This window comes from Centroberyx gerrardi, chromosome 13, assembly GCF_048128805.1.
Source record: "Centroberyx gerrardi isolate f3 chromosome 13, fCenGer3.hap1.cur.20231027, whole genome shotgun sequence".
NCBI lineage: Eukaryota > Metazoa > Chordata > Actinopteri > Beryciformes > Berycidae > Centroberyx > Centroberyx gerrardi.
Genome location: NC_136009.1, coordinates 866869 through 881994, shown reverse-complemented (window position 1 = coordinate 881994; position 15126 = coordinate 866869).

The window sequence follows — 15126 nt, the reverse complement described above, 5'->3', positions numbered from 1 at the left end:
GCTAATGAGACTATTACAGGGTTTAAATGGCTTAAAGAGACTAGTAAATCACATAGGCTTACTCTACTAAAACATGAAATGGCATTGGATTATATTATGGCTAAGACAGGAGGACTTTGTACTACCTTAAATCTTACTGGTGATGTTTGTTTCACTCTGATTCCTGATAATACAGATAATCTTACTGGTGTTATTGATGCTTTGGAAGTAATCAGAGATGCTTTTGGTCCCTCGGCATCAGCAGGTTATAGTTTCCAAGTATACAATTATTGATTCCAGTTGTAATTGTGTTAGGCATAGTTCTTTGCTTTTGTACGTGTACTTTGACGTGTATGCGTGCTCTCATATATAGGTGGTTAGGTGGTGTGGTTGGTGGTGCGGTACAGCAGTATGTTAAAATGCGAACTCCACCAGAAGAGTGGATTCCTCCTTACTGTGGTGATGATGATCACTAAAGTTCAGTAGTGATTGTGTCTGAAAATACAAAGACGTAAATGTGAATATAGCTTTGTGACTTCTCTGACCAAACGAATGATATTTGATTAATCCTGTGATGTACCCTGTATTGTTATGTTATGGAGAAACAATATAGGACATGTTTGTTAATCTCATGCTGAATAGGGAATTGAATGCATTGAGATGGAATGTTGTTTTCAGCTGTATTCTTTTATTTTTTGTTTTTATCTACATTGGGTATGGCTTGCTTGTAACTTTAGAAGAAATGTTTTCCTCACTGTTTAAGTGATGTACTATATAGAATAGGCTGCATTTTGCATTATTTTATTTTAATTTAAGTTGTCACCTTGTGACAAAAGGGAAGAATGTAAGAAATAAAATGTATAATGTGCTTTTTGATATGGATAGTACACTCTGTTCTTGCTTTCCTTTGTCCTGGAAAGTGGAGTGTTTTTTGTCCTGCTTACTACAATGATGTAATCAGTGCTTGAATGCATGCATGATAACTATATATGGTTATGTGTGGTTTTAAATGATTCTATAGGTGGACACGCAGTAAAAAGTCCGAACTAGTGGGTTTGGTTTTGAACCAAGTGGGTTTGGCTATGAGCCAAGATTTATAGTTTTGTTTACTTTAACCTATATAAGTGGATCCTAAACTCCGTTCTTTGTCACTTCTTTGTTGCTTGTTTGGAACACTGAACTGAACCATGCATGGCTGAATAAAGAATCCACAGAAGACTCTTGAACCTTGCTTATTCATTTTGACCCACAACGGGTGAAGTAAATTTTTGCATTTACAATATACAGAACAGATTTGACCTCTGACCCAGCTCTGAAAGCTGTGTGGTATTGACCACACTAAATGTCTGATTTTAAGCAGCCAGCTTGTGCTATGATGGAAAGCCAACAATTGATGGAAAGAAGAGAACCTAAGCTTTAATTTGATGTGCAACATGTTTGATTTGAAGCAGGTTTACCAGAAATACAGGAGGATAAGGTAGAATATAAAACCAGTTGGCTGCAGGCCTTTTGAAAACAGCTGAATGTAACCATAATTCATTAGTGTGCTGCTAGCCACCAGAAGGGTTAAAATCAACAATGTTGGACTCTATGAAAAGGTCTGAATCTGAGCTTTACATGGAGGTATCACTCCAGTAAATCAGATCATGCTAGCCTGAAAGACCAGGCTAAATATACAGAACAGATTTGACCTCTGACCCAGCTCTGAAAGCTGTGTGGTATTGACCACACTAAATGTCTGATTTTAAGCAGCCAGGTTGTGCTATGATGGAAAGCCAACAATTGATGGAAAGAAGAGAACCTAAGCTTTAATTTGATGTGCAACATGTTTGATTTGAAGCAGGTTTACCAGAAATACAGGAGGATAAGTTAGAATATAAAACCAGTTGGCTGCAGGCCTTTTGAAAACAGCTGAATGTAACCATAATTCATTAGTGTGCTGCTAGCCACCAGAAGGTTTAAAATGAACAATGTTGGACTCTATGAAAAGGTCTGAATCTGAGCTTTAAATTGAGGTGTCACTCCAGTAAATCAGATCATGCTAGCCTGAAAGACCAGGCTAAATATACAGAACAGATTTGACCTCTGACCCAGCTCTGAAAGCTGTGTGGTATTGACCACACTAAATGTCTGATTTTAAGCAGCCAGGTTGTGATAGGATGGAAAGCCAACAATTGTTGGAAAGAAGAGAACCTAAGCTTTAATTTGATGTGCAACATGTTTGATTTGAAGCAGGTTTACCAGAAATACAGGAGGATAAGGTAGAATATAAAACCAGTTGGCTGCAGGCCTTTTGAAAACAGCTGAATGTAACCATAATTCATCAGTGTGCTGCTAGCCACCAGAAGGGGTAAAATCAACAATGTTGGACTCTATGCAAAGGTCTGAATCTGAGCTTTAAATTGAGGTGTCACTCCAGTAAATCAGATCATGCTAGCCTGAAAGACCAGGCTAAATATACAGAACAGATTTGACCTCTGACCCAGCTCTGAAAGCTGTGTGGTATTGACCACACTAAATGTCTGATTTTAAGCAGCCAGGTTGTGATAGGATGGAAAGCCAACAATTGTTGGAAAGAAGAGAACCTAAGCTTTAATTTGATGTGCAACATGTTTGATTTGAAGCAGGTTTACCAGAAATACAGGAGGATACTTTAGAATATAAAACCTGTTGGCTGCAGGCCTTTTAAAAACAGCTGAATATAACCATAATTCATCAGTGTGCTGCTAGCCACCAGAAGGTTTAAAATGAACAATGTTGGACTCTATGAAAAGGTCTGAATCTGAGCTTTAAATTGAGGTGTCACTCCAGTAAATCAGATCATGCTAGCCTGAAAGACCAGGCTAAATATACAGAACAGATTTGACCTCTGACCCAGCTCTGAAAGCTGTGTGGTATTGACCACACTAAATGTCTGATTTTAAGCAGCCAGCTTGTGCTATGATGGAAAGCCAACAATTGTTGGAAAGAAGAGAACCTAAGCTTTAATTTGATGTGCAACATGTTTGATTTGAAGCAGGTTTACCAGAAATACAGGAGGATAAGTTAGAATAGAAAACCTGTTGGCTGCAGGCCTTTTAAAAACAGCTGAATATAACCATAATTCATCAGTGTGCTGCTAGCCACCAGAAGGGGTAAACTCAACAATGTTGGACTCTATGAAAAGGTCTGAATCTGAGCTTTACATGGAGGTATCACTCCAGTAAATCAGATCATGCTAGCCTGAAAGACCAGGCTAAATATACAGAACAGATTTGACCTCTGACCCAGCTCTGAAAGCTGTGTGGTATTGACCACACTAAATGTCTGATTTTAAGCAGCCAGCTTGTGCTATGATGGAAAGCCAACAATTGTTGGAAAGAAGAGAACCTAAGCTTTAATTTGATGTGCAACATGTTTGATTTGAAGCAGGTTTACCAGAAATACAGGAGGATAAGGTAGAATATAAAACCAGTTGGCTGCAGGCCTTTTGAAAACAGCTGAATGTAACCATAATTCATCAGTATGCTGCTAGCCACCAGAAGGGTTAAAATCAACAATTTTGGACTCTATGAAAAGGTCTGAATCTGAGGTTTACATGGAGGTATCACTCCAGTAAATCAGATCATGCTAGCCTGAAAGACCAGGCTAAATATACAGAACAGATTTGACCTCTGACCCAGCTCTGAAAGCTGTGTGGTATTGACCACACTAAATGTCTGATTTTAAGCAGCCAGGTTGTGCTATGATGGAAAGCCAACAATTGATGGAAAGAAGAGAACCTAAGCTTTAATTTGATGTGCAACATGTTTGATTTGAAGCAGGTTTACCAGAAATACAGGAGGATAAGTTAGAATAGAAAACCTGTTGGCTGCAGGCCTTTTGAAAACAGCTGAATGTAACCATAATTCATCAGTGTGCTGCTAGCCACCAGAAGGGTTAAAATCAACAATGTTGGACTCTATGAAAAGGTCTGAATCTGAGCTTTAAATTGAGGTGTCACTCCAGTAAATCAGATCATGCTAGCCTGAAAGACCAGGCTAAATATACAGAACAGATTTTACCTCTGACCCAGCTCTGAAAGCTGTGTGGTATTGACCACACTAAGTGTCTGATTTTTAGCAGCCAGGTTGTGATAGGATGGAAAGCCAACAATTGTTGGAAAGAAGAGAACCTAAGCTTTAATTTGATGTGCAACATGTTTGATTTGAAGCAGGTTTACCAGAAATACAGGAGGATAAGGTAGAATATAAAACCAGTTGGCTGCAGGCCTTTTGAAAACAGCTGAATGTAACCATAATTCATCAGTGTGCTGCTAGCCACCAGAAGGGGTAAACTCAACAATGTTGGACTCTATGCAAAGGTCTGAATCTGAGCTTTAAATTGAGGTGTCACTCCAGTAAATCAGATCATGCTAGCCTGAAAGACCAGGCTAAATATACAGAACAGATTTGACCTCTGACCCAGCTCTGAAAGCTGTGTGGTATTGACCACACTAAATGTCTGATTTTAAGCAGCCAGGTTGTGCTATGATGGAAAGCCAACAATTGATGGAAAGAAGAGAACCTAAGCTTTAATTTGATGTGCAACATGTTTGATTTGAAGCAGGTTTACCAGAAATACAGGAGGATAAGTTAGAATATAAAACCTGTTGGCTGCAGGCCTTTTGAAAACAGCTGAATGTAACCATAATTCATCAGTGTGTTGCTAGCCACCAGAAGGGGTAAAATCAACAATGTTGGATTCTATGAAAAGGTCTGAATCTGAGCTTTAAATTGAGGTGTCACTCAAGTAAATCAGATCATGCTAGCCTGAAAGACCAGGCTAAATATACAGAACAGATTTGACCTCTGACCCAGCTCTGAAAGCTGTGTGGTATTGACCACACTAAATGTCTGATTTTAAGCAGCCAGCTTGTGCTATGATGGAAAGCCAACAATTGTTGGAAAGAAGAGAACCTAAGCTTTAATTTGATGTGCAACATGTTTGATTTGAAGCAGGTTTACCAGAAATACAGGAGGATAAGTTAGAATATAAAACCTGTTGGCTGCAGGCCTTTTGAAAACAGCTGAATGTAACCATAATTCATCAGTATGCTGCTAGCCACCAGAAGGGTTAAAATCAACAATTTTGGACTCTATGAAAAGGTCTGAATCTGAGGTTTACATGGAGGTATCACTCCAGTAAATCAGATCATGCTAGCCTGAAAGACCAGGCTAAATATACAGAACAGATTTGACCTCTGACCCAGCTCTGAAAGCTGTGTGGTATTGACCACACTAAATGTCTGATTTTAAGCAGCCAGGTTGTGCTATGATGGAAAGCCAACAATTGATGGAAAGAAGAGAACCTAAGCTTTAATTTGATGTGCAACATGTTTGATTTGAAGCAGGTTTACCAGAAATACAGGAGGATAAGTTAGAATAGAAAACCTGTTGGCTGCAGGCCTTTTGAAAACAGCTGAATGTAACCATAATTCATCAGTGTGCTGCTAGCCACCAGAAGGGTTAAAATCAACAATGTTGGACTCTATGAAAAGGTCTGAATCTGAGCTTTAAATTGAGGTGTCACTCCAGTAAATCAGATCATGCTAGCCTGAAAGACCAGGCTAAATATACAGAACAGATTTTACCTCTGACCCAGCTCTGAAAGCTGTGTGGTATTGACCACACTAAGTGTCTGATTTTTAGCAGCCAGGTTGTGATAGGATGGAAAGCCAACAATTGTTGGAAAGAAGAGAACCTAAGCTTTAATTTGATGTGCAACATGTTTGATTTGAAGCAGGTTTACCAGAAATACAGGAGGATAAGGTAGAATATAAAACCAGTTGGCTGCAGGCCTTTTGAAAACAGCTGAATGTAACCATAATTCATCAGTGTGCTGCTAGCCACCAGAAGGGGTAAACTCAACAATGTTGGACTCTATGCAAAGGTCTGAATCTGAGCTTTAAATTGAGGTGTCACTCCAGTAAATCAGATCATGCTAGCCTGAAAGACCAGGCTAAATATACAGAACAGATTTGACCTCTGACCCAGCTCTGAAAGCTGTGTGGTATTGACCACACTAAATGTCTGATTTTAAGCAGCCAGGTTGTGCTATGATGGAAAGCCAACAATTGATGGAAAGAAGAGAACCTAAGCTTTAATTTGATGTGCAACATGTTTGATTTGAAGCAGGTTTACCAGAAATACAGGAGGATAAGTTAGAATATAAAACCTGTTGGCTGCAGGCCTTTTGAAAACAGCTGAATGTAACCATAATTCATCAGTGTGTTGCTAGCCACCAGAAGGGGTAAAATCAACAATGTTGGATTCTATGAAAAGGTCTGAATCTGAGCTTTAAATTGAGGTGTCACTCAAGTAAATCAGATCATGCTAGCCTGAAAGACCAGGCTAAATATACAGAACAGATTTGACCTCTGACCCAGCTCTGAAAGCTGTGTGGTATTGACCACACTAAATGTCTGATTTTAAGCAGCCAGCTTGTGCTATGATGGAAAGCCAACAATTGTTGGAAAGAAGAGAACCTAAGCTTTAATTTGATGTGCAACATGTTTGATTTGAAGCAGGTTTACCAGAAATACAGGAGGATAAGTTAGAATATAAAACCTGTTGGCTGCAGGCCTTTTGAAAACAGCTGAATGTAACCATAATTCATCAGTGTGTTGCTAGCCACCAGAAGGGGTAAAATCAACAATGTTGGATTCTATGAAAAGGTCTGAATCTGAGCTTTAAATTGAGGTGTCACTCAAGTAAATCAGATCATGCTAGCCTGAAAGACCAGGCTAAATATACAGAACAGATTTGACCTCTGACCCAGCTCTGAAAGCTGTGTGGTATTGACCACACTAAATGTCTGATTTTAAGCAGCCAGCTTGTGCTATGATGGAAAGCCAACAATTGTTGGAAAGAAGAGAACCTAAGCTTTAATTTGATGTGCAACATGTTTGATTTGAAGCAGGTTTACCAGAAATACAGGAGGATAAGGTAGAATATAAAACCAGCTGGCTGCAGGCCTTTTGAAAACAGCTGAATGTAACCATAATTCATCAGTGTGCTGCTAGCCACCAGAAGGGTTAAAATCAACAATTTTGGACTCTATGAAAAGGTCTGAATCTGAGGTTTACATGGAGGTATCACTCCAGTAAATCAGATCATGCTAGCCTGAAAGACCAGGCTAAATATACAGAACAGATTTGACCTCTGACCCAGCTCTGAAAGCTGTGTGGTATTGACCACACTAAATGTCTGATTTTAAGCAGCCAGGTTGTGCTATGATGGAAAGCCAACAATTGATGGAAAGAAGAGAACCTAAGCTTTAATTTGATGTGCAACATGTTTGATTTGAAGCAGGTTTACCAGAAATACAGGAGGATAAGTTAGAATAGAAAACCTGTTGGCTGCAGGCCTTTTGAAAACAGCTGAATGTAACCATAATTCATCAGTGTGCTGCTAGCCACCAGAAGGTTTAAAATGAACAATGTTGGACTCTATGAAAAGGTCTGAATCTGAGCTTTAAATTGAGGTGTCACTCCAGTAAATCAGATCATGCTAGCCTGAAAGACCAGGCTAAATATACAGAACAGATTTTACCTCTGACCCAGCTCTGAAAGCTGTGTGGTATTGACCACACTAAGTGTCTGATTTTTAGCAGCCAGGTTGTGATAGGATGGAAAGCCAACAATTGTTGGAAAGAAGAGAACCTAAGCTTTAATTTGATGTGCAACATGTTTGATTTGAAGCAGGTTTACCAGAAATACAGGAGGATAAGGTAGAATATAAAACCAGTTGGCTGCAGGCCTTTTGAAAACAGCTGAATGTAACCATAATTCATCAGTGTGCTGCTAGCCACCAGAAGGGGTAAACTCAACAATGTTGGACTCTATGCAAAGGTCTGAATCTGAGCTTTAAATTGAGGTGTCACTCCAGTAAATCAGATCATGCTAGCCTGAAAGACCAGGCTAAATATACAGAACAGATTTGACCTCTGACCCAGCTCTGAAAGCTGTGTGGTATTGACCACACTAAATGTCTGATTTTAAGCAGCCAGGTTGTGCTATGATGGAAAGCCAACAATTGATGGAAAGAAGAGAACCTAAGCTTTAATTTGATGTGCAACATGTTTGATTTGAAGCAGGTTTACCAGAAATACAGGAGGATAAGTTAGAATATAAAACCAGTTGGCTGCAGGCCTTTTGAAAACAGCTGAATGTAACCATAATTCATCAGTGTGCTGCTAGCCACCAGAAGGGTTAAAATCAACAATGTTGGACTCTATGAAAAGGTCTGAATCTGAGCTTTAAATTGAGGTGTCACTCCAGTAAATCAGATCATGCTAGCCTGAAAGACCAGGCTAAATATACAGAACAGATTTTACCTCTGACCCAGCTCTGAAAGCTGTGTGGTATTGACCACACTAAGTGTCTGATTTTTAGCAGCCAGGTTGTGATAGGATGGAAAGCCAACAATTGTTGGAAAGAAGAGAACCTAAGCTTTAATTTGATGTGCAACATGTTTGATTTGAAGCAGGTTTACCAGAAATACAGGAGGATAAGGTAGAATATAAAACCAGTTGGCTGCAGGCCTTTTGAAAACAGCTGAATGTAACCATAATTCATCAGTGTGCTGCTAGCCACCAGAAGGGGTAAACTCAACAATTTTGGACTCTATGAAAAGGTCTGAATCTGAGGTTTACATGGAGGTATCACTCCAGTAAATCAGATCATGCTAGCCTGAAAGACCAGGCTAAATATACAGAACAGATTTGACCTCTGACCCAGCTCTGAAAGCTGTGTGGTATTGACCACACTAAATGTCTGATTTTAAGCAGCCAGGTTGTGCTATGATGGAAAGCCTACAATTGATGGAAAGAAGAGAACCTAAGCTTTAATTTGATGTGCAACATGTTTGATTTGAAGCAGGTTTACCAGAAATACAGGAGGATAAGTTAGAATAGAAAACCTGTTGGCTGCAGGCCTTTTGAAAACAGCTGAATGTAACCATAATTCATCAGTGTGCTGCTAGCCACCAGAAGGGTTAAAATCAACAATGTTGGACTCTATGAAAAGGTCTGAATCTGAGCTTTAAATTGAGGTGTCACTCCAGTAAATCAGATCATGCTAGCCTGAAAGACCAGGCTAAATATACAGAAAAGATTTTACCTCTGACCCAGCTCTGAAAGCTGTGTGGTATTGACCACACTAAGTGTCTGATTTTTAGCAGCCAGGTTGTGATAGGATGGAAAGCCAACAATTGTTGGAAAGAAGAGAACCTAAGCTTTAATTTGATGTGCAACATGTTTGATTTGAAGCAGGTTTACCAGAAATACAGGAGGATAAGGTAGAATATAAAACCTGTTGGCTGCAGGCCTTTTGAAAACAGCTGAATGTAACCATAATTCATCAGTGTGCTGCTAGCCACCAGAAGGGGTAAACTCAACAATGTTGGACTCTATGCAAAGGTGTGAATCTGAGCTTTAAATTGAGGTGTCACTCCAGTAAATCAGATCATGCTAGCCTGAAAGACCAGGCTAAATATACAGAACAGATTTGACCTCTGACCCAGCTCTGAAAGCTGTCTGGTATTGACCACACTAAATGTCTGATTTTAAGCAGCCAGGTTGTGCTATGATGGAAAGCCAACAATTGATGGAAAGAAGAGAACCTAAGCTTTAATTTGATGTGCAACATGTTTGATTTGAAGCAGGTTTACCAGAAATATAGGAGGATAAGGTAGAATATAAAACCAGTTGGCTGCAGGCCTTTTGAAAACAGCTGAATGTAACCATAATTCATCAGTGTGCTGCTAGCCACCAGAAGGGTTAAAATCAACAATTTTGGACTCTATGAAAAGGTCTGAATCTGAGGTTTACATGGAGGTATCACTCCAGTAAATCAGATCATGCTAGCCTGAAAGACCAGGCTAAATATACAGAACAGATTTGACCTCTGACCCAGCTCTGAAAGCTGTGTGGTATTGACCACACTAAATGTCTGATTTTAAGCAGCCAGGTTGTGCTATGATGGAAAGCCAACAATTGATGGAAAGAAGAGAACCTAAGCTTTAATTTGATGTGCAACATGTTTGATTTGAAGCAGGTTTACCAGAAATACAGGAGGATAAGTTAGAATAGAAAACCTGTTGGCTGCAGGCCTTTTGAAAACAGCTGAATGTAACCATAATTCATCAGTGTGCTGCTAGCCACCAGAAGGTTTAAAATGAACAATGTTGGACTCTATGAAAAGGTCTGAATCTGAGCTTTAAATTGAGGTGTCACTCCAGTAAATCAGATCATGCTAGCCTGAAAGACCAGGCTAAATATACAGAACAGATTTTACCTCTGACCCAGCTCTGAAAGCTGTGTGGTATTGACCACACTAAGTGTCTGATTTTTAGCAGCCAGGTTGTGATAGGATGGAAAGCCAACAATTGTTGGAAAGAAGAGAACCTAAGCTTTAATTTGATGTGCAACATGTTTGATTTGAAGCAGGTTTACCAGAAATACAGGAGGATAAGGTAGAATATAAAACCAGTTGGCTGCAGGCCTTTTGAAAACAGCTGAATGTAACCATAATTCATCAGTGTGCTGCTAGCCACCAGAAGGGGTAAACTCAACAATGTTGGACTCTATGCAAAGGTCTGAATCTGAGCTTTAAATTGAGGTGTCACTCCAGTAAATCAGATCATGCTAGCCTGAAAGACCAGGCTAAATATACAGAACAGATTTGACCTCTGACCCAGCTCTGAAAGCTGTGTGGTATTGACCACACTAAATGTCTGATTTTAAGCAGCCAGCTTGTGCTATGATGGAAAGCCAACAATTGATGGAAAGAAGAGAACCTAAGCTTTAATTTGATGTGCAACATGTTTGATTTGAAGCAGGTTTACCAGAAATACAGGAGGATAAGTTAGAATAGAAAACCTGTTGGCTGCAGGCCTTTTGAAAACAGCTGAATGTAACCATAATTCATCAGTGTGCTGCTAGCCACCAGAAGGGTTAAAATCAACAATGTTGGACTCTATGAAAAGGTCTGAATCTGAGCTTTAAATTGAGGTGTCACTCCAGTAAATCAGATCATGCTAGCCTGAAAGACCAGGCTAAATATACAGAACAGATTTTACCTCTGACCCAGCTCTGAAAGCTGTGTGGTATTGACCACACTAAGTGTCTGATTTTTAGCAGCCAGGTTGTGATAGGATGGAAAGCCAACAATTGTTGGAAAGAAGAGAACCTAAGCTTTAATTTGATGTGCAACATGTTTGATTTGAAGCAGGTTTACCAGAAATACAGGAGGATAAGGTAGAATATAAAACCAGTTGGCTGCAGGCCTTTTGAAAACAGCTGAATGTAACCATAATTCATCAGTGTGCTGCTAGCCACCAGAAGGGGTAAACTCAACAATTTTGGACTCTATGAAAAGGTCTGAATCTGAGGTTTACATGGAGGTATCACTCCAGTAAATCAGATCATGCTAGCCTGAAAGACCAGGCTAAATATACAGAACAGATTTGACCTCTGACCCAGCTCTGAAAGCTGTGTGGTATTGACCACACTAAATGTCTGATTTTAAGCAGCCAGGTTGTGCTATGATGGAAAGCCTACAATTGATGGAAAGAAGAGAACCTAAGCTTTAATTTGATGTGCAACATGTTTGATTTGAAGCAGGTTTACCAGAAATACAGGAGGATAAGTTAGAATAGAAAACCTGTTGGCTGCAGGCCTTTTGAAAACAGCTGAATGTAACCATAATTCATCAGTGTGCTGCTAGCCACCAGAAGGGTTAAAATCAACAATGTTGGACTCTATGAAAAGGTCTGAATCTGAGCTTTAAATTGAGGTGTCACTCCAGTAAATCAGATCATGCTAGCCTGAAAGACCAGGCTAAATATACAGAACAGATTTTACCTCTGACCCAGCTCTGAAAGCTGTGTGGTATTGACCACACTAAGTGTCTGATTTTTAGCAGCCAGGTTGTGATAGGATGGAAAGCCAACAATTGTTGGAAAGAAGAGAACCTAAGCTTTAATTTGATGTGCAACATGTTTGATTTGAAGCAGGTTTACCAGAAATACAGGAGGATAAGGTAGAATATAAAACCTGTTGGCTGCAGGCCTTTTGAAAACAGCTGAATGTAACCATAATTCATCAGTGTGCTGCTAGCCACCAGAAGGGGTAAACTCAACAATGTTGGACTCTATGCAAAGGTGTGAATCTGAGCTTTAAATTGAGGTGTCACTCCAGTAAATCAGATCATGCTAGCCTGAAAGACCAGGCTAAATATACAGAACAGATTTGACCTCTGACCCAGCTCTGAAAGCTGTCTGGTATTGACCACACTAAATGTCTGATTTTAAGCAGCCAGGTTGTGCTATGATGGAAAGCCAACAATTGATGGAAAGAAGAGAACCTAAGCTTTAATTTGATGTGCAACATGTTTGATTTGAAGCAGGTTTACCAGAAATATAGGAGGATAAGGTAGAATATAAAACCAGTTGGCTGCAGGCCTTTTGAAAACAGCTGAATGTAACCATAATTCATCAGTGTGCTGCTAGCCACCAGAAGGGTTAAAATCAACAATTTTGGACTCTATGAAAAGGTCTGAATCTGAGGTTTACATGGAGGTATCACTCCAGTAAATCAGATCATGCTAGCCTGAAAGACCAGGCTAAATATACAGAACAGATTTGACCTCTGACCCAGCTCTGAAAGCTGTGTGGTATTGACCACACTAAATGTCTGATTTTAAGCAGCCAGGTTGTGCTATGATGGAAAGCCAACAATTGATGGAAAGAAGAGAACCTAAGCTTTAATTTGATGTGCAACATGTTTGATTTGAAGCAGGTTTACCAGAAATACAGGAGGATAAGTTAGAATAGAAAACCTGTTGGCTGCAGGCCTTTTGAAAACAGCTGAATGTAACCATAATTCATCAGTGTGCTGCTAGCCACCAGAAGGGTTAAAATCAACAATGTTGGACTCTATGAAAAGGTCTGAATCTGAGCTTTAAATTGAGGTGTCACTCCAGTAAATCAGATCATGCTAGCCTGAAAGACCAGGCTAAATATACAGAACAGATTTTACCTCTGACCCAGCTCTGAAAGCTGTGTGGTATTGACCACACTAAGTGTCTGATTTTTAGCAGCCAGGTTGTGATAGGATGGAAAGCCAACAATTGTTGGAAAGAAGAGAACCTAAGCTTTAATTTGATGTGCAACATGTTTGATTTGAAGCAGGTTTACCAGAAATACAGGAGGATAAGGTAGAATATAAAACCAGTTGGCTGCAGGCCTTTTGAAAACAGCTGAATGTAACCATAATTCATCAGTGTGCTGCTAGCCACCAGAAGGGGTAAACTCAACAATGTTGGACTCTATGCAAAGGTCTGAATCTGAGCTTTAAATTGAGGTGTCACTCCAGTAAATCAGATCATGCTAGCCTGAAAGACCAGGCTAAATATACAGAACAGATTTGACCTCTGACCCAGCTCTGAAAGCTGTGTGGTATTGACCACACTAAATGTCTGATTTTAAGCAGCCAGGTTGTGCTATGATGGAAAGCCAACAATTGATGGAAAGAAGAGAACCTAAGCTTTAATTTGATGTGCAACATGTTTGATTTGAAGCAGGTTTACCAGAAATACAGGAGGATAAGTTAGAATAGAAAACCTGTTGGCTGCAGGCCTTTTGAAAACAGCTGAATGTAACCATAATTCATCAGTGTGCTGCTAGCCACCAGAAGGGTTAAAATCAACAATTTTGGACTCTATGAAAAGGTCTGAATCTGAGGTTTACATGGAGGTATCACTCCAGTAAATCAGATCATGCTAGCCTGAAAGACCAGGCTAAATATACAGAACAGATTTGACCTCTGACCCAGCTCTGAAAGCTGTGTGGTATTGACCACACTAAATGTCTGATTTTAAGCAGCCAGGTTGTGCTATGATGGAAAGCCAACAATTGATGGAAAGAAGAGAACCTAAGCTTTAATTTGATGTGCAACATGTTTGATTTGAAGCAGGTTTACCAGAAATACAGGAGGATAAGTTAGAATAGAAAACCTGTTGGCTGCAGGCCTTTTGAAAACAGCTGAATGTAACCATAATTCATCAGTGTGCTGCTAGCCACCAGAAGGGTTAAAATCAACAATGTTGGACTCTATGAAAAGGTCTGAATCTGAGCTTTAAATTGAGGTGTCACTCCAGTAAATCAGATCATGCTAGCCTGAAAGACCAGGCTAAATATACAGAACAGATTTTACCTCTGACCCAGCTCTGAAAGCTGTGTGGTATTGACCACACTAAGTGTCTGATTTTTAGCAGCCAGGTTGTGATAGGATGGAAAGCCAACAATTGTTGGAAAGAAGAGAACCTAAGCTTTAATTTGATGTGCAACATGTTTGATTTGAAGCAGGTTTACCAGAAATACAGGAGGATAAGGTAGAATATAAAACCAGTTGGCTGCAGGCCTTTTGAAAACAGCTGAATGTAACCATAATTCATCAGTGTGCTGCTAGCCACCAGAAGGGGTAAACTCAACAATGTTGGACTCTATGCAAAGGTCTGAATCTGAGCTTTAAATTGAGGTGTCACTCCAGTAAATCAGATCATGCTAGCCTGAAAGACCAGGCTAAATATACAGAACAGATTTGACCTCTGACCCAGCTCTGAAAGCTGTGTGGTATTGACCACACTAAATGTCTGATTTTAAGCAGCCAGGTTGTGCTATGATGGAAAGCCAACAATTGATGGAAAGAAGAGAACCTAAGCTTTAATTTGATGTGCAACATGTTTGATTTGAAGCAGGTTTACCAGAAATACAGGAGGATAAGTTAGAATATAAAACCTGTTGGCTGCAGGCCTTTTGAAAACAGCTGAATGTAACCATAATTCATCAGTGAGCTGCTAGCCACCAGAAGGGTTAAAATCAACAATGTTGGACTCTATGAAAAGGTCTGAATCTGAGCTTTAAATTGAGGTGTCACTCCAGTAAATCAGATCATGCTAGCCTGAAAGACCAGGCTAAATATACAGAACAGATTTGACCTCTGACCCAGCTCTGAAAGCTGTGTGGTATTGACCACACTAAGTGTCTGATTTTTAGCAGCCAGGTTGTGATAGGATGGAAAGCCAACAATTGTTGGAAAGAAGAGAACCTAAGCTTTAATTTGATG